The sequence below is a fragment of the Panthera leo genome, chromosome C1 (assembly GCF_018350215.1).
Source record: "Panthera leo isolate Ple1 chromosome C1, P.leo_Ple1_pat1.1, whole genome shotgun sequence".
In the NCBI taxonomy this organism is placed as follows: domain Eukaryota; kingdom Metazoa; phylum Chordata; class Mammalia; order Carnivora; family Felidae; genus Panthera; species Panthera leo.
The window spans coordinates 49,782,797-49,808,943 of NC_056686.1; the positions used below are offsets into that span (position 1 = coordinate 49,782,797).

At 41.6% G+C, this 26,147-nt stretch overlaps 1 protein-coding gene across 16 annotated transcripts in view; it reads left to right on the forward strand.

The window, feature by feature from the left end:
* The window catches only part of NFIA (nuclear factor I A), a 372,067-nt gene that overhangs the window by 204,215 nt on the left and 141,705 nt on the right, over positions 1 to 26,147 (forward strand). Inside the window, exons 4-5 of one of the 16 annotated variants that reach the window (XR_006206029.1) lie at positions 6,613 to 6,752; positions 8,079 to 8,662. The exons of 13 other annotated variants lie outside the window; for them this stretch is intronic. The gene's annotated coding sequence lies outside the window, so the exon portion shown is untranslated. Of the gene's footprint in view, positions 1 to 6,612; positions 6,753 to 8,078; positions 8,663 to 26,147 lie in introns of those variants that run through there. 2 more of the 16 variants (XR_006206028.1, XR_006206030.1) reach the window with 2 other exon arrangements.

A 26,147-nucleotide genomic window follows, 5' to 3' on the forward strand; every position in this document is an offset into this window, starting at 1 on the left:
CAGCACAGAGCTCTACACAGGGCTCAAACCCACGGGCTGCGAGATCATGAGCTGAGCTTAACTGACTGAGCCACCCAGGCACCCCTTTAATGGATGGTTTTAAACAATGGACTCAATTTTCACTTGATTTTTCTGCTGGAGATGGAAAGTATAGAATGGGATGAGTTGTAAGGTATTTATAACAGATGCCATTATGTTTGTTGAATAGCATAAAACAATTATAATTTGCAATAAATTTGAAAGTATTTCAATGATACAAGGTGTTGGAATGTATTTATTGAAAATATAAAATGTTTATTGCCATTCCCCATTTTTTGTGCAGTACAGTCGAAACTTGCACCCTCATCCCTTTGATTTTAGATTTCTGAATTATTTAAAAGAATCGGTTAATTCTCCAAGTGAGGAAGACCAAGTTCATTAGGATATCTGATTCCTAGCATGTCCCACATTCACAGATCATGTTAACTCCATAGAGAGGTTTATCTTCTTTTAAAATTGCAAATGCTGCCCAAACTGAAAGCTTTTCCATTAAATGCATTCTTGCAGCTTTGGACTATAAGAAAGATCCTTAACGACAGAGAGGGAGACAATGAGGTACCTTGTTGTCAGAGCATCAGCCAGTTCTAAAAGTGGCAGTGTTCAGAATATGCATGTCCTTTGAGTTCTACTGGATTTGCAAATTGATGTCATGAAATACATATAAGTAAAACTCAGCACACACTAACACATTCTTTTGACCAGTGGTTGCCAACTGGTCGCTGAAGGGGCAAAAGAAAAATATTAAAAGAAATTATGCATCCCCCCCTCCCCGAAAAAGCTACGTGGGCTAAAGATTTTTGCTTTTGACTCTGTGAACACACTGGTTATCTTACAGAGATTTGTAATTTAGATTCACTTGATAAAAGGTGGGGAACAGATGAATTACCCATTATTTAATAAAGATGGCAAATTAAATACTTTGAGGAACAGGCTCCATGACAGGAAAATATTATAAGGTGTCCTTAGTGAAGAAAAGATACAGAAGTCTCAGTGAGAGACCAGTGGTTGAATAGTAGCCTTTAAGTTTCTCTTACAGAAGGAGAGGGAAGAAGAGAAAAGCAGGTGCCAGTAAGAGTCAGTGAACACTAGTTTTGCCCACAGGCTGCCCGTCATCTCTGTACTATATTCCTCCATTCATTTTTACAGTGGATATTGTCAAATTCAGTTCTCCCTGAGCAGAATGGATAGTGAGGGTCAGGGCTAAAGGCAGCTCACAGGAGGAGCCTGAGACAGCACTTTTCTACGTACATTGATTAGGAAAACATACTTTTGGAGTACAAGATCCAAACAAAGTTTGGGTAGCCTAATCATACATGACTGTGTAGAATATTTGCGTTCTGGGCTTAGATCTCTCTCTGTATGGATTCTTTCTGTGAACGATAGGAGAGACAAGAAAATCAACCGTGGTTGAATAATATTGTGTACTAGAAACTTTAAACCGTTTGAGTATGTTCTCTTATCTTGGCATAATAAATCTAAGAGAGGACAAGAAAAATAAGGTTCAGGGATGTTGAGGCACAAGTACACGGTCAACAGCGAATGAGTGTCAGGGGAAGTGCTGCTTCATCTTCTGAGGTCTGAGTCTCAGGTCTGAGTCTGAGACCAAACAGAGATAATGGAGAGTGAGGAGCTCCGAAATGTTTTGGAAGGCTTGACACCCAGCAACTATAATAATCTCAAATAATTTGTATTATAAGGTTTCTGATGCATTTTCTGTATGTCCTGTCCCCTCTGCCCCCAGGGAAATTACAAACCTGGGGTTAGGTAATGACAATGGTAATGACACACTTATGATGGCGGTAGCAATGGTGGTTAACTAGTTAAAACTAGACTATCTGCCTTTCTTTTAACTGAATCCTGGCACCTGGAAACAGGAATATGTCACAGTGTGTTGAAAGTGCAAACATTAAGAGTAGGTGTGCACCGGTCAGAGTGGCTGAAATGAACAACTCAGGAAACAACAGATGCTGGCGAGGATGTGGAGAAACGGGAACCATCTTGCACTGTTGGTGGGAATGCAAACTGGTGCAGCCGTTCTGGAAAACAGTGTGGAGGCTCCTCAAAAAATTAAAAGTAGAACTACCCTATGACCCAGCAATAGCACTGCTGGGAATTGACCCAAGGGATACAGGAGTGCTGAGGCAGAGGGGCACTTGGAGCCCAATGTTTATAGCAGCACTCGCAACAATAGCCAAATTATGGAAAGAGCCTACATGTCCATCAACTGATGAATGGATAAAGAAGATGTGGTTTATATATACAATGGAATATTACTTGGCAATGAGGAAGATTGAAATCATACCATTTGCGGCAGCGTGGATGGAACTGGAAGGTATTATGCTGAGTGAAATAAGTCAGGCAGAGAAAGACAGATACCATATGTTTTCACTCATGTGGATCTTGAGAAACCTAACAGAAGGCCATGGGGGAGGGGAAGGGGGAAAAATAGTTACAAACAGGGAGGGAGGAAAACCGTAAGAGACTCTTAAATACAGAGAACGAACTGAGGGTGGATGGGGGGTGTGGGGGAGAGGGGAAAATGGGTGATGGACATGGAGGAGGGCACTTGTTGGGATGAGCACTGGGTGTTGTATGTAAGCCAATTTGACAATAAATTATATTCATTAAAAAAAGGTGTGCAGAATTATTCTGCATTTTTCCAGGGATACCTTGTGTATTATGGGCAACACGTGACCATCTGACCTAGGTACCAAGCGAGGGAGATGGCATTACTAGTAACTAATTATTATGCAAAATAGATATTAATAGAAACCCCGTTGTTTTCTTTAGGTACCCCTAACATGTGTTTTGAGGAAACCACTGTTATAACTGTATATACTCCTTGAGGGCAGAAACTGACGTTTGTGTTGTTTTCTAAGTGCAGGGTCTGGCACTCAATAAATATATTTGGAGTGAGTGAATTAGTGAGTAAATGAGTGAACGATTAGATCTTGTCCTCAGGAGTTTAAAGTCTTTTTATTTTTTTATTTTTTTTAAGGTTTATTTATTTTTTGGCAGAGAGAGAGAGAGAGAGAGAGAGAGCGAGTGAGCGAGCATGAGCGGGGGAGGGGCAGAGAGAGAGGGAGACACAGAATCCGAAGCAGGCTCCAGGCTTCAGGCTTCAGGCTCTGAGCTGTCAGCACAGAGCCCGTTACGGGGCTCGAACTCTCAGACCGTGAGATCATGACCTGAGCTGAAGTCGGACGCTCAACTGACTGAGCCACCCAGGTGCCCCTAAAGTCTTTTTCAAAAAAATTGAGGTATATTTGACATTAACTTGTGTAAGTTTAATTGTATACAACATATTGATTTGATACATTCACATTGCAGTATGATTGCCATCATACCATTAGCTAACACATCTATTTCATTACATAATTACCATTTCTTCCAGTGTTGGGAGCGATTAAAATCTAGTGTCTAATAATGTTTATAATGCAGTTGTTTTCTATAATAACTGTACTGTGTGTTAGGTCTCTAGGACTTATTTATCTGCTAATTACAACTGTGCACCCTTAAACAGCATCTCTTCTGTTCCCCCGCCCTGGCAACCACCAATTTAGGATTTTAAAGCCTTTTAAGGGAAAAATAATACATAATTATAGGTAATTCCCCCTCCTTTCAATTCATCCTTGCCTTATCATACATGTATTAATATATGTGCTAGTCCTTGTGTTAGGCAATGGGGCTATAAAGATAAATGAAATGCAGAGGTAGCTCTCATTGGGTACATATTCTAGCAAGGAAGGCAGATATTTAAACATACGTTTGCCATCAAATGTGACTGTGCTCTCCTGAAGGTATTTGGATAGTGTTTGGGGCATGTGATGAAAGTAGGTACAAGTGATAAAATCCGTGCAGGAGGCAGCAATAGTTAGGTTTTAGGTTTTCATAGAAGAGATTTATTATATATTTAATCTAAACATTGAAATGTATGTAGGGGCGTCTGGGTGGCTCAGTCGGTTAAGCATCCGACTTCGGCTCAGGTCGTGATCTCACAGTTCGTGAGTTCAAGCCCCGCGTCGGGCTCTGTGCTGACAGCTCAGAGCCTGGAGCCTGCTTCGGATTCTGTGTCTCCCTCTCTCCCTGCTCCTCCCCCATTCGTGCTTGTTCTCTCTCTCTCTCTCTCTCTCTCTCTCTCTCTCTCTCTCAAAAATAAATAATAAACTTTAAAAATAATTTAAAAAATAATAAAAGAACACAAATGTATGTATATTCCCAGATGTTACCTAGGGTCTCCTTGCCCCTTTGAATAAGCTCAAAAGCCCCATTCCACACTCTAAAGAGATAAATGTAACGCCTACTGCAGGATTTTTGCATATTTCTAAGAGGGCTTTCAGGCCCAAGTTCCCTTCCAGCTCTAGGTTCCTGCATTTGTTGGTTTAGGTTAAGTGACAGATCTTCTCCACAGCCACACCCTGCTTTCTTCCCTGTCCTGCACCCCACGTATCAGCCCCTTCCTCATACTTAATTCTGTACTGTGTACACATAGAAATTATGTAGGTAGTTAACTTTGGTGAAATTGTAGGGGAGCAGGGTTGGGGAGAGAGTACTTGGGTCATGTCTTAGAACACACAGACCACTTGACATTGATTTTAAACAGTTCTGTTCTTAAAAACCACTTAGGCCACTGTGCTGTGTCTGAGCCTCTTCTTGCTAAGTTCTAAATGCAGAGGAGTTGCACTGTCTCTTATTTCCTTGAATTTTGCAGATATATGTTCTTGGGAGTCGGCTTTATCAGTGAAAAAAAGTACCACCGCTATATTTTCCTACTCAATGACTTCTAGCACTCTTGATTAATAAATGGGATTCACAGTTTCTGCCTGCGTGAGAAGGAAAATACAAGGTCCTTGTTAAGCAAAAAGAACATTCAGCCCACCACGTAAGGCTCAGTTTGGCTAAGGCATCGTGTTTCCGAACAGTCTCTGATACACCAGTTGTATCCTGTTTAATTCTTGAATGGTCTCCCTTGGAACAAAGCTTGCTGACTGACTGGCTGACAGATAGAAAGCATCCGTAAGGGAGAGATGGAGATGAAATTAAAATGTGACTTCTTTGGCATCCACCTTTCGAACCCAGGCCTTCCCCACTTTACTCTAATTCAATTTAGTAGATGTTGGATGGAAACTAATACAGTTAAAAAGAACTTCATGTAATCTCACTAACATTCTTAGAACATGATGCTCAAGGTTTTCTGGTCAAGGATATTTGCATTTGCATTTAGAGAATAGTTAGAGCCAGAATCCTGTGAATGTGAAAAGTCCTTGCTCTAAGGATGACATTTCCAAGCTGTCAAAATCTGATGTGCTCAAGGCTAAAACCGAAATTGCCTTTTATTCTGTAAATATTGAAAAAGAAGGCTTAGTGTGGCACCGGTGAATTTGCTAGCCAAGGTACTAGCCTGCCGGGTTGGAATCAGAGAAAAAAATCTATTTGTTGAGTTTAAATTGTTATAAAATTCAAGCCTGAGGGATGCAGTACGAAGGTATAAAGGGCAGACACAGTCCCACGTTCTCCTGTTGGCCCTTGGCCGCTTTGACACTATTTACTAGTGCAGTCTCATTTGGGGCATAAGCACATTACATGAATTTCTATTACTTGACTGTTCTTATCTCTAATTTCTTCATGTGTACTGTGAACTGCAGAAATATTCACACCAGATCTTCACATGTTATATTCACTCACTCAACCAACATTTATTTAGTAAATATCTGCTGTCTGCCAGACACTGTTCCAGGCATCAGTTACAGGACTTCTCTGGATGAAGAATTAAAGTGATGTGCCTGACGCCTGGGTGGCTCAGTCGTTTAGGCGCCCGACTCCGGCTCAGGTCGTGATCTCACAGTCCGTGAGTTCGAGCTCCGCGTCGGGCTCTGTGCTGACAGCTCGGAGCCTGGAGCCTGCTTCGGATTCTGTGTCTCCCTCTCTCTGACCCTCCCGTTCATGCTCTGCCTCTCTCTGTCTCAAAAATAAGTAAACGTTAAAAAAAATTAAGAAAAATAAAATAAAGTGATGTGCCTGAAATAACACATGGATTCGTGGTAGAACTGAGACGCTTGGTGCCCATCCCCTTGTCCTGATTTCTTTCTACTCATATTATGCTGCTTTTCTTCGTCTTCCTGCCTCTCCCCCCAAAATAACCTGAAATTGGAACGTTACTTGAAAGGCTACTGAAATCATTCCCTTAATTTGCCAACGAGTTGTGAAGTTCATTTGGAAGTCATTTATTTAGAATTTTGAATTGAATTATTGCTGTTTTAATATCACAATTCTGTTTTGAGAGAGAGAGAGGGCACAAGTGAGCAAGGCGCAGAGAAAGGGAGACAGAGAGAGATGGAGAGAGAGAGAAGCAGGGCTCACCTGAAGTGGGACTCGAACTGACGAACCGTGAGATCATGACCTGAGCCAAAGTCAGATGCTTACCCGACTGAGCCACCCAGGAGCCCCTTTAATATCACCATTTTTTGTGATTCTCAGAGTAGTGTCTGCAAAGGCCAATATTATTATAGATTATAAACGCCATGAAGGAAGGGCTGTGTATCCTTTTTTACTTACTGTCTTTTTTTTCCTTAGCACAGTGCCTCCCATGTAGTATGTGTCGACAGTTATCTGTTGTAAATGCAGAATGAGATGAATCTCTCATGCCTTACAGTATCTCTGTTGCCTGGTGTAGTGTGTATGCAGTGTGAACTCTCCATAAAAGCCTGAAGCAGGTAAGATCATAAATGATGTCATCCATATTCAGTGGGCCTCTGCTTCGAGCATGAACTTCCCGACCCATCTTTGCCTAGGTTCAGTGCTTAGATGGCCAGTCAAGCAGCTTGCCGTTTTGCTTGCTGGATGGTGGTGGGGGCCTGTGATGCTGTCTGGAGCAGACACAGCAAGGTGGTTTTTGCAGCAAGGCATGAAACGTTTGCTGCCAGTCAGAAAGGAAAGGTTTTCCCTGGGTCTTGGCTGGGACTGGCAGGAATCCAGGCTGCACGTTTGACAGTCTTTCCCTTTCGCCACCACCACTGCCATCCTCTGCCCGTGGCCATCCGCTTCCCTGAGCACAGCCCTCCAACAAAAAAATGGTGTGTGAGACACAACTGGGTGCAAATGGTCGAAGTGTGAGATAAATACATGTTATGTGGCAAAGCTGACTTTGACATGAAAAGAACTTCGTGCTGTAAGTGGTTGAGCAGAAGAAAGGGACGCAAGAATAAACAGAAGTGGGCTCTGTGTTAGCATTTCAGCAAGTACAGGTGTGAAAAGAAAGGCCAGCTCAAATTATTTTATCGAGTGACTTAGCCCATACCTTATGGAGAAGCATAAATGCAAGGCATGGTGTCTCTTTTGTGCATTCTTCTTTTCCATGATCTTGTAGGGTCCAGATAGTGGGTAAAATTTGAAGTAGTGATGAGTTTGATAACTTTTCTTACTGGAGGAACTGTTTTTTTTTTGAAAGGAAGAGTACGGTCCTCTAATTTGAACGTTGACAGGTGCATGGGTAGAAGAGGGTTGAGAAACCTAGGCCAGAGCCTTGACTTTGTCCCTTGCTGGGCTGTGAAATGCTTTTAAAACATTCAGACCCGAACTTCCCCACTTACTGAATATACCTGACCTTGGGAAAGGTACTTAACTCCTCTGTGCCTTAACTTCTTCATCTATGAAATGGGACTGCTGATTCTTGCCCTTCTTACTCCCAAGCATTCAGTAAGGACATAACGAGATATCTGAAAGCACTTTTTAAGAAATCAAGCCATATAGGGGCGCCTGGGTGGCTCAGTCGGTTAAGCGTCCGACTTCGGCTCAGGTCACGATCTCGCGGTCCGCGAGTTCGAGCCCTGCGTCGGGCTCTGGGCTGATGGCTCAGAGCCTGGAGCCTGCTTCTGATTCTGTGTTTCCCTCTCTCTCTGCCCCTCCCCCGTTCATGCTCTGTCTCTCTCTGTCTCAAAAATAAAAAACATTAAAAAATTTATTAAAAAAAAAAAAAGAAAAAAAAAAAAGAAATCAAGCCATATATAGAACACGCTATTGAAATAATATCAAATCATCAGGAATTCCTTCATTTTCAGCCCTGGTCTCCTGACACATGCTAGGAGACAAAATGAATACATTCCACATCTTTTTCTCGGACAACCTCACGGGACTCATTTTCAAGTGAGTATGGTGACAAAGCTATTGCATGGGAAATGGATGCTCCCCTCTTCTGGGCAGCATTTTACCATTTGGCCCACAGTTTCACCCCCATGCCCACAGAGTGGTAAGGGTACCTAAAGGTATTCTTTTCCACATTCACTGCTTTTACCCTTATTCTGAACTAACCTGGAATTCTAAAATTTTCGAAGGTAATTTTTAAAAATGTAAGCATCCAGAATTATCTCAAGCAGCCCAAATAAATAAATGAAACCCACAGTGTCTAATAATGATATTTCACTTAATCCAGAATACATTAAAACAATCGTTAGACTATGTTAGTATAGTAGTGTTTGACTTGATTCTTAAACTCCTTTGAGTCCCCAACCTTTTTTTCTCGTTTGCAGTAAATATATTCACTCCAGTGGCATTTAGATCCACTTTTAGTTGACTTTTATTTAAGCTTTTCTTTTTCTGGGACAGTCACCTCAGAGACCAAATAGGCTTGAACCCAGCGTGTATGTGGTTTTGGCGAATAGATACATTTCACCAGATGGTGAGGGCTATAGGAATACAGCAGTTTTTGGTAATTCTTATGTGTTTTTCGCCGTCTTAAAAGGAAATATTAGTGTCTTCTTTCTTAAGCCACTGGTCTGAAAGATCTGTCAAGCATAGAGTTTAAATCTTTAGCAAATTATGTCTAAGGTCTTAGAAAGAAGTTTTGAGCGCCTTTTGATTCCAACTTTTATCTCTGCTTTTGAGCCTCCATTTCTACTCACCAAACACTTGTGTTGTCAATACATCAAAGCTCATTTTAAAAAAGAAAAAGATAGTAAGTTTCATAGACAGAAAATGTCCAATATATATTGGGAGGGCTATGGTACATTTGCCTTTTCCTGCACTTTTCTGGTTGAACCAAGTTCTTTCACCTCCCCGTCTCAGAAAAGTCTTTGACTATGTCCACGTAGAGGTGCAACGAGACAGGCAAGATTCAGGCGTTCCCGAGACCTTGTTTGTGCTTCGTGGTACCTACCGAATAGGCTATTTGTAATCTGACACATACGACATAAATTGGTGGAGAAGAGCCGTCTTCGTTAAATGGTTCATTCATTTCACTGGCCTGATGAAAGTTACGTGAACCACAATGAATCACAACAATTACCAGTTTAATTCGTTTTTTGCCCTGTATTCATTTAACAGATTTGCTCTATAAATATAAGACCTGTAGATAAAAGGTTTCTCTACAAAAATCACTCTCTTTTCAAGATGTTTTCATTAGTTGGGATTCATTTAAGTGGGTTCTACGCTGCATACCATTAAAGGTGTGTGTAAATGTTTTTATTGGTTTCTTCCCTATCTTCCACTTTTATATTTCCCCTATCAGAGGCAATGCCATTAACCTTAGCAATGCTGAGTGTGATTGTCTTTCGATCAGCCCCATCATTGCAAACCACTGATCCATAGCTTACATTACTTAAACCACTGGTTCCTAAACAGAAAAATAGCCCCATTACCTTCCTTGGAATGGCGATAGCCTGTCTGAAAAATCCTTTCAAAAAGAAGAGTGGGCAAAAATACTTGCTACCTCCTTTGGGAGTAGCCCTCTTTTTGATATAAATGTTGCAGTAGTAGGCCCTGAGTTTCCTATTTTAACTACGCATGAAACATTTATTGAGTGCCTGCTGTGTTCAGGGTGCTGTTTAGGGTACACGGATGCTACAAAGTTGGTTTTGGGTTCAGCCCTTTAAGAAATACACTCTTTTCTATGGGGAGGGGCATATATGTTCCTAATAATGACATAGGGTAAAGATGCTAAGTGCTCCCAGAAGGAAACAAAGTTCCCTGAGAAGGTAGAAAAGAGAATGCTTGCATTTTGACTTCAGGGACAGGGAATGGAAAGTTAGATTTCACCCCAGCAGAGAAGAGTGAGGAAGGTAGAGGAGGAAGCACATTCCACATCAGTAGAAATAGCCCCCAACGGCTCTGTGTGGCCCAAAGGTTTATGGTGAGGTGGAAAATAGCCAGGTAGTCTGGTATGACTTGTGCAAGGTGACGATGAGGGGTGATGAGAAGGCGTGGTGTCCACAATTGTGGCCTTCATGTTTCAGCCTTCCTTTTAGGTTCTCCTTGCAACATAAATCAGAGATGCTATCAGTTCACACACACTGGTGGATTTACTGTCATCAGAATTTAAGTCTTAATCCCACCCCGTTATTCAACCAGAGTGTTGGAAACGGCCTTGGATTAGGAACCCAGAAAATTGAGTTTCATTGCTGGCTCAGCCCTTAAGTGGCTGTGTTCTCGGATGTGTAACTATTCTTCTCTGACCCTTGATTTACTTTTCTGTAAATCAGAAAAATCAGTAAATCAGTGCTCAAAAAATGGAAATTACTAATTTTAAGTAATATTTCAATAGTATTAAATAATTTCAATCACATTAGATAATTTGATAATATTTAAATAATCATCTCCCATCTTAAACGAACTGGGCTTTATTTTAGTTATTGATAACTTATATCACACTGGGGGAAAAAAATCTCTCTGTTCAGGGTGGTTGCATTAATTTAGAAATAAGATCCTATTTCTTTCCTTCCCTATAAAAAGCACCCTAGAAGTAGGCTCACTTGTATTTGTAGAAGAGGCATTTTGCAGATTTTGAGATCTGAAGCTGAGGACATTGGACTTTCATGCATGTCTAAGATAATCGTATAATACAGCTCTTTTTCATTGCCTGACACTTGTTCCTGAGCGTTCCAGTGAGTTGACAGAAGCCGGAGAAGATGGCCTTCTCTAGTTATGTACTAAGTGCTGAAGTTTTCCTTCTCGCATGTTCCCATCTTGTATCAAGAGGTTCTAAAGATCCCTCACATTGCTGCTAGCGTTTACTGCCACTATGCAGCAATTTTGCACCCTGATCTTTTCATTGATTCGTGTTTTACCTTCCCTTTCGATCTTTTGAATTCTTTTCTGAACTTTGAAAAGACACCAGAGTATGAAAGCTTGACCTGGATCTGTCTGAGGCTACAAGGAAGAGTATTAACGCATGTTCCAAAACTGGGACGCTACCTCTTTTACTTTTCAATTTAATCTCTGTGTCTGTCGAATTAAAGTCTTTTTTTTCTTCTTTTACTTAAAGCGCAACCTTTAAGAAAAGCGTTTTTGTTAAAGGGAAATCTTAATGGGGAGAAGGAGAGATAACAAATTTGAGGAGAATGTCTGGCAGCACAGACTTCTGCAAGTTTGAAGCTCTTGGTGAAATTTCAAACAGTCCAAATGGAAAATTACCCAGTCTGTTTCCTCAAGATAGACTTGTTTGTACAGCTACTCAAAGTTTAAATGGCAGAACAGTAGGTACACACGCTGTACTTATAAGCTGTGTTTGTATTACAATGCTGTGTTTTTAACCTCCTTTTAGTTTGGAACACAAGCTGGTTAATGTCTTAGTTCTGTGCTTCCTGGATTATTAGGGAATAGCTCAATTGTATTTAATAACCAGAAAGAAAGGAACAAACAGGCAAATAACTTCACTAAAAATATCTCTGTTTTTACTTCTGTCTTATAGGAAAAATATTTTAAAATTAGACATTGAGTCCCACTCCCAGGAGACCAAAGAATGTTCAAATATCTGAGGGTTCTTGAATATATCCTTATTTTGTAGAGACCCAATAAAGGAACTTACAGGAAAACTTGTATCCATGAGCAGACCCAGTGCATCTCTGATAATCATGTTTTACATGATTATGGGCAATGGCAACAATAGCTAACATTTGTATTATACCTTGGAATTTTACAAAACACCTTCCTATGCATCATCTTCTTCTACATGTGATTACATGGGATTCAAATAGATCTCTACCCACTTCACTGGAGTATGAATAATAAACATAGTGAATTTCTCAAAATTGACACCTGTCTGAAAATTTTGAGAACAAGGCCATTAGAAATTAGATTCCAGGGGTACCTGGGTGGCTCAGTTGGTTGAACATCCAACTTCAGCTCAGGTCATGATCCCACGATTCACGGGTTCGAGCCCCACCTTGAGCTCTGTGCTATCAGTGTGGAGCCTCCTTCAGATCCTCTGTCTCCCTCTCTTTCTGCCCCTCCCCTGCTCATGCTGTCTCTCTCTCAAAGATAAAGATTAAAAAAAAAAAATTAAGGGGCGCCTGGGTGGCTCAGTTGATTAAGCATCCAACTTCAGCTCAGGTCATGATCTCCTGGTTTGTGAGTTCAAGCCCTGCATTAGGCTCTGTGCTGATAGTTCAGGGCCTGGAGCCTGCTTCAGATTCTGTGTCTCCCTCTCTCTCTGACCCCCCCTGCTCATGCTCTGTCTCTCTCTCTCAAAAATAAAAAAACAGTAAAAAAAATCTAAAAAATCAAAAAGAAATTAGATTCCATGAAGTCTAAATGCTCATTTGTATTAGGTAAAATAATATTACAGAAAATGCTGTTAAAGTGTGACACAGCTGTTTCTGCATATTGGTAGGTAGCCCACAGATTTATTGAACTTGTTGAAATAATCCTCTACAGTGAATAATCCAGTACAACCAGTTTTCTTTCTATTTCATTTAACAGTTCTTTCCCATGAAAATAAATATATTATCAAATTGTAATCTTTCTAATTACGGGGCTTACATAAAAGGGGAGTATGTGTGTATGTGTATAGTTTGTATGTATGTAATCTGTTTGGCATATATAATAAAATATATATACATAAAGCTCCATTTTGTAAAGATCAGATTCAGATGGCTTACAAAGAATAAGTATACAGTAAAATGGAAAGCATAAATAAGTTTTAAAAAATGAGGGGAAATATATAAATTAAAATAGAAAGGTAAAATCAAAGAACTTGAACAAAGACTCTACCATATGGATCTACATAGTTAATAACATTGAATTATGTTTGGTTCTGAATTTCCTGGCAGCCAAAGGCAAAAGAGAAATATACATAATTAATTATGTGATTCTTATTACTTATAAGGTGATACATAGCAGTTCCTCAGGGAGAGAGTTTTCTGGCACATAGGTTTGATATTTTCATATAGAACTTCAACGGGGAGACTCTGAGGGATTAAGGGGCATTCAAAGCTACTGAAGGTGATGCAGCAGAGGATTTGGTAAGATAGCTTCTTGTAGGGCCACTAACTAGGAGCTGATAACCTAATGCAAAAGTATAACTCAGTGAAAATAATTTTGAGTGATCCGTGAAGGTAACGTACTCCTAATCCATCACGAAATTTATAAAAGCTGGAGGAATTTACATTGTGATCTTTACACACTGTATATAAGTGGTAGATCTCATGGTCTTCAAGTGATTTTAAATATTCCTCACAGCTAGACTTTCGATTAAAGCTGAGCCATAAACAATTCCCATTGATTTTTTTTTTTTTTTAAATAACTGATACTTGCTTATAGACTGGATCCATATACTTTACACAGTAGGCAAACAGAGTTGGCTTCACAAGGTAGAAACTGTGGCTTTTTAGGAAGGGTCTTGCTGAGGAGAACAGGTATTTGCCCTTGTGGTTATTTTTAAAAGTCCCCTCTGAAGTGTCTCCCCAGTTGCTTGAAGATTCCTTTAGCAGTGAATAAAGTCTATTGTTGGCTAAAGAGAAACAAGATTTAGAATACAGAGCTTTTTGAGAGAGAGTGAGAACAAGCTGATTTAATTCTTCTCCAAATAGAAATGATGGATATCAGATTGTTGTCTGAAACCGCTTTCTCCAAGTGGAAAGAACTTCGGGTTCTTCAAGGGGGAGTGAAAGGGTCGGTTCTGTCTGAGCCAGGTTACCTCTAAAAGCAAATACCGACGCTGCTTCCTAAGGGGCTTGTTGGCAGCTCTCAGTCTCTGCTGGCCTGGTGACCTTTTCTTTGAGTTCCATCCATAACATTCCTCTGAGAGAATACTTTCCCATTTGCAGTATTACGTGAATGTGCTACTGTTGCTAAGGACCAAAAGGGTTATTTACACACGGGACAGCGTGTTAGGTGCAAAGGTATGAGTTTTGACAACTGCCATTTCCCCATTTCTTTTGACCTTGTCCATTCACTGCAGAGAGAGGCTGGTACCTGTATCCTCATCTGGTCCTGGGCACTTGGGATGCAAAGTCTAGAGAAGTCTGTGTTCATAGTAAAAACCGTATGGAACACAGTAATGATAAATTATTGAGCTGTGTACCGTGATATTGTGCTGTTAAGCGTAATAGTACCAAAAGAGGGTTTTGCTCTCCAAATATCTAATTCCTAGCTGTGGTTATTTTTTCGTGTACAACGTCAGATTTATTTCACCAGAGAGCACCCGGGAGGTCCCAGGACAGTGACTAAGTGGGAATGTGCAGCAATGACGAGTGAAAGCTTAGTTTCTAAGAATTTCGTTTTGGTGGAAATCCCCCTCAGACTAACGATAGAAAAGAAAACATGTGGTGTGCGTTGGGTAGATCATTCCCCAACAGGATGTTTTATTTTTTGTGTTTAGTCTTCATCCATAGTAACAATTAAAATGGATGCATCAAAAATAAAGTATGCAGACCTTGTGACCTATCTTGTAATCAGCACAAATTAGTTTTGGGGCAGGAAAATCTAGCTGCATATTAGTTTTATTAGATGTTCCCAAACATTTTATTGCACTATTCTGGGGGAAAAAAAACAACAAACACAAACGTCTAAAAACAAACCTAAGTTTTCAATGTGTTTCCTATTCAATACATACTTTGTTTCTGAAGATTAATGAAGCTGTATGTTTGTAATTTTTTTTTTCTTAATTCATCGCAATGCTGCCTTTTGGAAAACTGTGTCCCCACCAACTTGTTCCTAGAAAGGGGGATGTATCTTTAGCACTACCCACCCCCAAATGTTCTGCAAACTTTAAATACTTTTAAAAGTTCAAACCATTACCCTTTCTTTGGTTCTAAGGATATTGAAATAAGTTTTTCTATTCCTGTGATCACAATTGCTACCGTTAATTGAGTGAGTAGAATGAACTGAGCACTATGCATGCTTTCATCTTTTTTAATCCTCTTTTTATTGATGAAGAAACTGAGGCTCCGAGATGTTAAATACAAGTCAATGACTACCAAGCAGCAGAACATAATCATTCCTGCCTCCAACACTCAGCAGATATTTATTGAGCACCTGCTTTGTGCCAGAGACCTTTCTAGTTACACGGAGTCCATCAGTAAATAGAGCACCTAAACTCCCTGCTCCCCAAGGAGCTTGCATTCTAGTTGATGGAGACAGAGAATCAAAACACAACGTAGTATGTCAGATGGTGAGAAGTCCCGTGGAGAAAAATTAACAAAAGGAAGAGAAAGAGGGAGTCAGGGGTAGTTGTGTTTCGTAAAAGATGGCCACAGACACATCACTGAGAAGTTGACATTTGAGCAAAGCCCTGAAGGAGGTGTGTGAGTAGGATTTGCAGATATGGGGGGGGCGGGGGAGCAGGGTAGATGGGGTGCAGTGAGTGAGGATGAGAACAGTAGGGCTGGGGAGGAGGTGCAGTTCATGCAGGACAGTGGTTCTCGAAAGCCCTTAACAGCACCAGACTCGCTTGGAAGTCTTTTTAAAACGCACGTTGCTGGTCCCTTCCCCTAGAGTTTCTCATTCAGAAGTTTGCCTTTTCCCCAAGGTTTCAGGTGATGCTAATGCTGAGAGTCCAGGGATCCACTGGGGCTGTCGTAAGAGTCTGGCTTTTATTGTCAATAACATGCATGTTGTTGGGAGCTTGGGAGTATAGGAGAGACAGGTCTCTGTGCTGCTGAGAGTAGACTGTAGGTGTCAAGGCCAGAAGAAGGGAAACCAATTAGGACTCTCCCACAGTAATCCAAGTAAGAGGTCATGGTGACATCATTAAGCTTTTGTTATCTCCATTTTAAGTCTATTTGAGGTTGTCCTCTAAAGCAAAGCATGCTAAGCATCGGTTACGTTCAACCTAAAATTCCTTTGGTTAAATCTTTAGCTTGAATATTATGTGAATTCCTCTTCAAAAAGCTGCTGATCTACAAGTTTGTGAAAAGGACCAAAAAGATGGGGAGCTGAGAGTTGAGACATTTTTTTCAAGAGAGCTGACAAGGCTCTGCCTAGGAACACGGAACTTTGTAAAGAGATCCTTGTGGAGACAGTGGGGACACCAGTGAGGATGCAGTGAGAATGGGGGATTGGAGGGAACCCAGAGTTGGCCTTCAGCTTCTTGCCACTCTGTCTACGAGCTGATCCTTGGTAGGACTGGAGAGGTGAAAATTCCCAGCGTCTCAAGAAATGCTGTTTGTAGTGCCTACGCAGGCTCCCTGAGACACCAAATCTGTAAGGGTTAAATAAGGAAAGAGAGAACTGAAATGTGACACCGCCTTTTGCTTCCTTCCTGATGTGCAAAATGAGGGAAGCAGTGAGGGAAAAGAAAGTTGAACTTGGAGTCCCCAGTCTCCAATTAATAACTGTGCAACTTGGGCCTGGTCTCTCAATCTCATCTGCAAATGGGCTTAATGGTAGTGCTTGTCTCGCTGTAGGGGTCGCGTGAGGATACTCATCACATGTTAGTTGTAGCTATCATTCTTATCACTATGAAATTCAAGTAGATTTCCATCCATCGGCTTTTCAAATCTGACATTTCCTGGTCCCTTACCAAAATTCACACTATACACAAAAATGGCATAGTGTAACGTAAAATGAGGGACAAGGGGGAAAGGAGTGGAAAAGTAGATGTTAAAATGCATGGTGGGCATGGGGGAATGAGCAGCTGTAACCCTATGAGGGAGAGAGGAGGAAAAGAAGACAGAAAGTGGAGATACGGTGGAGAATGGGCAGGAGAGGTGTTAAGGCAACCAGAGGCAACAACAACAAAAAAAAAAAAAAAAAAAAAAGAGGGGGATAAGAAAGAATGGTAAGGTGAGAAGAACCACAAGGTCTTGAAACTGCTTAGCAGAGCAGGGGATGACCCTGAGGCAACTCATTACCAAGCCCCAAATGGCATCAGGGAAGGTGTCCCTTCAGGAGCCACCATTACACACAGGAGGGCCATTGGCTGGTGTTGTGCAAGTCTCTACAGTTTTGAGGGGCAGCAGAAAACAGCATGACAGGTATGAGATAGGTTGCAGCTTAGACTTTGGAGAATACTTAGTTAGCTGCGGTGTCTGTGACGTGTAGACATGTGAAATCTGAGGTCCATGCAGACCTCTTGGGCAGATCATCTGAGAATGCAGACAGTTTTTAAAGTCCCCACGTAGACACACGAGGACCAGGATCCCTTCTTCTGCACAGGCCAAGCCCTGTGTGACCTGTTCCTCTAGTGGATGGAAATGACAAGGACAACAACCACCATCCCTTCAGGGCCCACCCTCTGATTTAATGCTCAGAAGGGCACTGTTGGTTGCATTTAGCAGATGGAGACTGTGAGGCTTGGTTTGTAAAGGGGTATGGAAATTCAAAACTGGACTCTGGCTTTAAAAACTGCCTTTCTGTTAGCAAGAAACTCTCTTTTGATTGTTTTCAGGAACTCATTACTCAGCTTTTTTGCTTCTCTCACTTCTCTGCCTGCCTTTTGGCTCTTTCACCCTTACACCCTGGAATTGTTCTTGAATGGGAACTATAGGATCTGGTGTAGAATTTCTTTTTTTCCTCATCTGTTGTTTCGAGAATGCTTTCTCCCCCTCATCCACCTCTTCTTCACCGCTTACCATTATTGATTACTGAGGTTACCCATACAGTGACCTTGGCGCGTGAATCAACTAGTTTGTGGAGATTCTTCACTGGCCCCACCCAACCTCACAAACACGTAGTGCCCACATTTTGGCCTGGGAGTCCTAGAAGACTTGTACCAGGGGATCAGCAAGTCCGTGCACAGTCCATTGTGTCACATCAGGCTATTCAGAGCTCCTAGTATAGGGACACCTGGGTGGCTCAGTCAGTTAAGCGATCGATTCTTGGTTTCAGCTCAGGTTGTGATCTCACAGTTCGTGGGATCGAGCCCTGTATCGAGCTCTGTGCTGACAGAGTGGAGCCTGCTTGGGATTCTCTCTCTCTTCCTCTCTCTCTGCCCCTCCCTCACTTGCACACATGCTGTCTATCTCTCTCTCTCTCTCTCTAAATAAATAAATAAATAAATAAATAAAGCTCAAAAAATATATTTTAAACTCCTAGGCTATAAGAAAATTCATCCCGTGCCAAAGTTCAGGAAGCACTCTGCCCTTAGCATGTCTTTCTGGGCATCATCCTTTTCTAACTCATCTTACCTTCATTTACCACATCTCGCACACTACTTTACTCATGGTTCAGGAAGTATTAGGTTGATTCATGGAGACTAGATTAGATTTTAGACTAAAGCAGTGTCTTTAGAAAAAAAACTGGTGTTGGGGCGCCTGGGTGGCTCAGTCGGTTAAGGGTCTGACTTCGGCTCAGGTCATGATCTCGCGGTTCGTGAGTTTGAGCCCCACGTCAGGCTCTGTGTTGACAGGTCAGAGCCTAGAGCCTGCTTCAAGTTTTGTGTTTCCCTCTCTCTCTGCCCCTCCCTTGCTTGCTCTCTGTCTCTCTCTCTCTGTCTCAAAAATAATAAACATTAAATTTTTTTTTAAAACACTGGTGGTACGGCATCAGCATGGAAGGATTCATGCATTCTACAATAACCACATGGCACTCTAACACCAGAAAATGTGATTTTTTTAAACCGTAATGAAAATCAGTCACCTGGATAAGTGTGTTGAGTGATCAAGTGAATCGGCCATTAATCCATAAAGAATCATTTCCAGTATCTAGGTATGACTGTGTTTCCTTTTTGTGTTTTTATTAAGTTGCTCTGGAGTAATACCGCTGGGAGTGTTTCCCCAGCACAATGAAGTTGGCAATTGAGTCACCTGTTTGTGATAGCTAAACTTTTATGAACCCTTAGCAGATCCATTTGTGGGCATCTTTTAAAGACTCCAGATTTTCCCGAGCCTTTTGTGGTAATAGCTGATGCATCTGAAGTAGAACTGGGAGCTATTCTTTGTCAAGAGCTAGAAAATATAGGCAGCCTTGTCTTCCCTATAAATGTAAGTTGTTGTTGTTATTATTATTATTATGTCAGCAGTGAAGTGCTCCCTTGAGAACTGAGATACAGCATCACAGACAGAGCACGCCTTGCTGGGGAAATGGGCAGTACAAGTAGGATGATATTATCTTGTGGTAATGAATTTACCTTTATGACAGATCATTATCCCCTTCTGTAGCTGAACCGGATGAAGGACAAGTCTAGCAGAATAACCTAGTGGTACTTGGAATTTATTGGCTTTAAATTTTTAAGCTGGAAAAATGCAATAGCAGCCAGGTTATCTCTGTATGAATGTTGCAGAGGGGGACAGAGATGAAGGAAGTCACATTTTCTTACTGGTAATGATAGAAAGCAGGTGGTAGTGACAATCTTTAGCAAAACAATGAATGCAGTTTCTCCTGTGCTTTGCCATTTTTGTGTTTGAGTCAAAGGATTCAATGAATGGGGGAAAAACATAGGACATCATCATCATCATTGATAATAAAAATTACTGGAGGTCGCATTGGGTGTCATACCATAAGAAGGAGCAAAGATTTATTTTTTAAATGAATGAAATGAGATTTCCCTCCCAGGAGTGTATAATCCAAGTTCACGCTTTCAAGTTCACGCTAAAATGGAGCCTGTCGTATATTAGTGAGCTATTGGGGTTAGTAAGTTGTAGTTTCACATAGAGCCACACCGTAGTATATAATGAGATAGGTATCCCAATGGGACAGTGATAAGCTCAGGGGCACCTGGGTGGCTCAGTCGGTTAAGCATCTGACTTCTGCTCAGGTCACGATCTCATGGTTAATGAGTTCGAGCCCCATATCGGACTCTGTGCTGACAGCTCAGAGCCTGGAACCTGCTTCAGATTCAGTGTCTCCCTCTCTTCCCCTCCCCTGCTCATGCTCACGTGCTCTCTCTCTCTCAAAAATAAATAAACATTAAAAAAAATTGAAAGATAGGCTTAAAATCATTCAGGTTTACATCCTGGCTTTGTCCTTTAGTTATGAGTGACCTCAAGCAAATCACTTAAACTTTCTATCTTAGCTTTCTCGGTTAGGAAGCAAAGAAGTCAAAACGTGACTCGATTTTTTTTTATATGCTTTTGTGTCAGGTACCTAGTAAGTCTTCAATAAATGATCATTGTTGGTGTTCCTGCCATTGTTATTGCTGGTCTTACTGTCTTGATTCAGGAGCCCTGGCGGTGACACTCTATGCTAGATTCCAAGTAGGACCCATACCTAATTATTTTGAATGATTGGAAGTCAATATTCATATAGAACTCCTCAAACCCAGCACTGGACAGGAGCCATAAGAAATCCATCCCGTTGCTTAGTAATCCATATTGTGGGGCCAAACTCTCAAACCATTTTCCATTTGCACAATCATCAGAAGAGACAGAGACCAAGTGTGTGTTATCTGTTTATAAGCACTCTGTAGAGTTTTCCTCATCTTCCTCTCCTTTCTTGTGTTTTTCATCTGAGCTCAGATGCTCTGTACATCATGTTAATTATGTGGAGGCAGTGCCAAACAGTATAGAGGGGCTTTGCCAGAGTTGAATGCAAAGAGACACTGATCCATGATCCCTTTGTTTGCCCCTGTGAATCCCAGAATCTTGATCTCCTACTTCAATATCAATATCCATTATCTTTCATTTTTGGCAAAATGTGAGTACCCCCTCCCAACCACCTCACGCCAAAAACTCTCCCTGACCCACAAATCTGTATATGATTCTTCCTTATGTCAGTCTTCTCATGTTTCTGGGCATATTCTCTTTCCCTTCTTCAATTTTTTTTTCTCTTTCTTTCCACTGTGAGAGACAAAAGCCGGAAAATTCACATGAGGGTTTATGTATGTAAAGACTTGGTTAAGACGTTTCCCCTCCGTTCAAGGAGGGAAAGAAACCTTCGAGAGTATAGAAATTTAGGTGAACATTTCCTTCTTCTTTGCTATTTTGTAGAATGAGTGCACAAAGTGGAAGCAATGGCTTCCCTTTTCCCTGTTAGTAAAGCAGAAGCCTGTTTTTAAATCTGTGTACTGGGAAATGCTAAGGATACCTAGAAAGTTTTACTGTGGCCGAGATCATTGACAAAGTAACACCAGGTTGCAGTTGTTCATTCAAGATGTGTCTCGGGTGAAATGTTTATCCATTCGGTGCGTCTTTGTGTTGTGGAAGGTCTCTTTAGTGCGCTGGGCCGGTGGCCACATTTTCTGGCAGCATAGATGCGGTATTAGACTTTGACAAGTCTGTGCCGTGGTGCAATGGTAGGAAAAGACCACTGGAAGTGGAGGGGCTCAACCTCCTTCCAGTTTGAAGTGTCGTTTTCACCTTCTGTCTGATCACGTGGCTGCAAGCCTCACACTCTTTGGGTGCCCTGCAGTGCTTCAGCCCAGCTCAGACTGAGCAGTGGTGCTGCTGCTTTGGGGTATTGGAAGTTAAAGAGGCTTCCCTCCTTGTCGAAATGGTTGGGGAGGAAGCCTCTTCCTGCTCTTTAGTGCCTGGGGTGGGGGTCAGGTAGGGGGCAGTTAGGGATGCTAAATATCTTGAAACGCTCTAGATAGTCCCGCCTAGTGAAGAATTAACTTGCCCCAAATGCCAGGAGTGTCCCCATTAAGTAAGGCCCCCCCAGACTCTTCAGTTAGATCAGCATTCCCAGCTCCTAGCTCCAGCCCCCACCAGCATGTGGACCATCTGCTTTCTTTCCTTCCTCTTTTTTCTCCTTCTTTCCTCTCTCCTCCCCTCTTCTGCCTGCCCACCTCCCTGCCTCCCTCCTATTCTTTCTTCCTCTTTCCTTCCCCTGAATCTCCTATACCTCATTTAGGAGCAAACACAGGTGTCCCCCACCTCTGGGAGGCCTTTCAGACACCCCACATATTCTTAGGGGCCACTTCCTCTGTGCTTGCATTGCCCTTTGTAATACACGACTTCATCCTCATCTGCTACATGAGGTCTCTACTGCTCTGTGACTGTATAAGCACCTGGTGGGCAAGTGCCTAGTCTTCATCCCTGTGTCCCCAGTACTAACACGATCCTGGCAAATTGTAGGCCCTCAGTAAAGCTCAGTGGAGTGAATGGATGCAGTTCAGTCTGTATCGCATTGCATTTTCTGAAAGTAACTGAAAATATGTATACTATGCTGGAGTTGAGTAAAAATGTGGTCACCGCCTCTCAGCCACAGCGTTATTGACCCTTTGCACAAGACGCCTCCTTCCTCTGGGCCCCTGTCCTCGTGCCTTGTGGGATGTTTAGAAGCACCGAGGCCTCTGCCCACTAGATGCCGGGAGCACCCCTCCCCAGTTGTGACAACCAAAAACATATCCAGGCATTGCCAAGTATCGCCTGAAGGCAAAATCACTCCCAATTGAGAAACCATAGGATTAAGGTAAAGGAAGAACTAACGTGCATTAAATTCCATTTAAGAAGCGAAGTGTACATATCTTGTGGCATCAGTAGTTCATTAATTCATTTAGTAAATGCATATAGAGCTCTCTCCAAATTATTGGGCTTGTGGTCTTAACTGTTAATGCTTGAGTAGTGTGTAATCATCCCCTCCTGGCAGAATTTTAGTATTGTAAAATCACCCAGCAATGTCTCTGATACTTGAAGCCCCTCTGTACACGGTGAAGAGCCCTTTAGAATCACCGTGGATGTCTCAGGTGCCTAAACATAGCACCAGAAATATTAGGAAATGGTACCCGCTACACTGGTCATGGAAGCATGTCCACAGCCTTTGCCAGGTACTGTGCTGGGGTTTGTGCATTATCTCATTTAACTCTCCAGCAGTAGAATAAGAATTTGAGGACCACAGGGGCCCAACAGCTTGTGCAAGGTCCTCAGCCATTGAGTAGAAAAGAATTGGGATTGGAGTGCACGTCTGCTTGACAGCAAGACCTAGGCTCTTTCATGCTGCCTACCTCTCGGATGATTGTTTCAACTCAGTGCAGAACAGAGGTTGCCCACGTCTGTCTAGAGGTTGGCCACCATCAAGACGTGGAGAGACATTTGTTACCTGTTCTGTACCTCTACTTTTTTGTATCTCTGGCAAGCTAATAAATACCTGATCATGATTAGCCCAGCTATATGGACTTGTGGGTACAGCGTGGGTTTATACCTTTCCAATTCTGGTGTCATCTTTTCCCTACACCGGAATTTTTTTAAGTAAGTGCAGTGTCCATATCTCTGAACAGGACCTCAGATGAAAACAGAGGTATCAGCATTGCCAAAGTTGTTCTTTATTACAGTTCTTTATTACCTGACTTGATTGGCAAAGCCAGATGAGTTTTCAAATTGTGGTTCTTAGTGGCATTCTATAATTCGCTGCTGACCCACTCCCCAACATTTTGACTCAAAAACAAAAATCAAATTGGGATTTCTTTATAATAAGATTAATTATATACAGAGTTTCATTTGATGAATAAAAAATACAATAATTCTGTTTAATAATTCTGTTCCCCAAGTGTTCAGTCACAGCTTCCACTATTAAGTTGGTACAGCTTTATATTTGCACAAAGGAACAAAAATACAGTTAATTAAGTAGTAGGCAAGGATGGATCAAAACCATATGTATGGTAGAGAGGTCGGAGAGAAGTGGTGTCGAAAAGGATACAAATTGTTTCGAGAGATTGTAGTTTTAGTGCTGCTGATATGGAAGAAATAACCTACCCACAAAGTTGTTGGGTGAGAACAACAATTTTACTTTACTCTTCCCTTTGAGTATAAAATTGAATTTCAGTTTGAGTAGCATCTAGTGGGTCCTTCATCTGGTGGTGAAAAAAAATCTGTAGATTAGAGCTGCAGATCAGGGATTTGTACATATACATTGATGACAATACCGGTCCTCACAATCATGTCATCATCTCCTGAGCCCTTTCTCAGTGCCTGGGCCTCTGGAGTAGGTATTCTTGTCCATGCAATTAGAGATAGCGCCGGGGTTAGAACATGGGCTCTTCAGTTAGATTGCTTGATTTGAAATCCCAACTCTACCAATCACTCTTTGATCTTGACTCACCTCGTTAGGCTGTCTGTGCCTCAATGGTCTCATCTGTAAAATGAGTACATAATAGTACCTACCTCCTAGCACTAGAAGATTATAGGAAAATAGCACATGAAAAGGCTGAGAAGAATAACGGGCAGACAGTAAGTACTCCGTAAATATTAGCTGTCATCATTTTATTGTTATTCTTACACCCACAAAGAAAATGTGTCACTTTCTTCCACTTCATGGCGCTAATCCTGCTGGTCACTGGGGACTGTATAGGCCATCCTTACTCTTCCAGGAAGCCTTCCCTAACCCTCCCAGACTAGTCTAGTGCCCTCTCTGTGCCAGAGACTGCTTCCACTAACACGGCTGTATCATGTTGAATGATAAGTGTCCCGATACTTGACCTTCTTCCCCAACTAGCCTGCAATCCCTGAAGGTCAAAGAGGTACACCCTGCTGCCTACCATGGTGCCTGGGACAGAATAGATATTCAATAGATGTTTCTATTTTTATTTTTGGATTAATTAGTGAGAGTTTGGTTAACTTACTGAAGATCACAAAACTGAATGGGAGCCACGTCTGGCTTATAAAATAATAAGCTATGGAAAATATTCCCCTAATAATAATAGATTAACTTATGATTCAGGGCTAACCATTACTTACAGGATATCATCCAAATTGATTGAATCAAATTGATTGAATCAGTTTTGCCATCCACGATTGCTATCATCTAGCAATAGTACTTGCTGTCTCCCCTGCTCCCAACATATGCACGTGGCTCCCTAGCTATAGGGTTATCTTTGTTGAGCCCCATAGTGTGACTTACACTTTCATCTTCTCCTCTCAGGCAGTCATCAATATTTATTGAGGCTACAATGTAGAGGTCTGTGATGCTCTCAGGGTACAGAAATGAAATCAAAAGGTGGTGACATTTGAATTGAGTCTTGGAGAAGCGAATCAGGTCTTCTCCCTAGTTCTTCTTTGAAGGGTGTTTTTGCTAGCCTGTGAGCCCTTGAGGACAGGGAATATGTTGACATTTGTTCCCAGTTCATCATCTGTATACTTAGCTCATAGGTTGGCATCAACAGATATTTGTTAAATGAAAGAATCAGGCTGCAGAGAAAACTTTAAGTTTATAGTGAAAGCACCTTAAAAAACACATTTAGCTTCTCCCTACCCCTCTTGGTGGTCGTTGGAACCTCACAATTGGCCATTGAGCTTACTGACATTTTCAGACGATTTACTGTATAATAGAGCAGAATGCTGTTGGCTTCACCAGCTGTGTCCAGAAGGGCTCCATGTTCAAATTAGCCACAAATCATGTCCCTCACGGTATTGTTGCTAATGGCAACACTGAAGGCCAGAAATGCCTATGTTAGTGGAAAAAAATATTTTATTTCAAGTGCTCCTGACAGTTTACATCTGACAAGAAAGTGCTTTTCTCTGTCTCAGTTTTTGAGAGAGTAAACTAAATTAAACACACATACGTATATGAGTACACATACACATCCATGCACATAGGGTTCTCACCTGGTCTTTGACTGTTCTACAACCTAGGAAGATTTTATGGATTCCCTAGTGTTTAGGATAAGAATTGAGCAAAAGGGGTGCCCCTTGGTGATCACAAAGCAGAAGGACTTCTGTGCAACCTTGCATTGGGGAGCTGCCCTGGGCTCTTACTTTTGGAAGAATGACAGGTATTCAATAAAGTATCAGAATGATTAGTGAAAAAAAATATTAGAGCTGGAGGAGATGCCCTCCTCCTGAATAAGCAGTTGAGACAAAGGCATTCATTCGAATTCCTGGTTGCTTGAGAATGTGGAGCCTGTTCTTGCTTAGTTTTGTTTCCTGTTTATTTTCAGAGTGTTGTTCGTTTGGCTTTGGCAACAAGGGCTTAGGTCGTTTTGACTCTGTGTCTTTTATTTCACCTACGTCCTTTCATTGAGAGCAGAGAGCAGAAGGAATATTTATTTTCAAGTTTTACATGTTATTTTATTTCTGCAGGGCCTG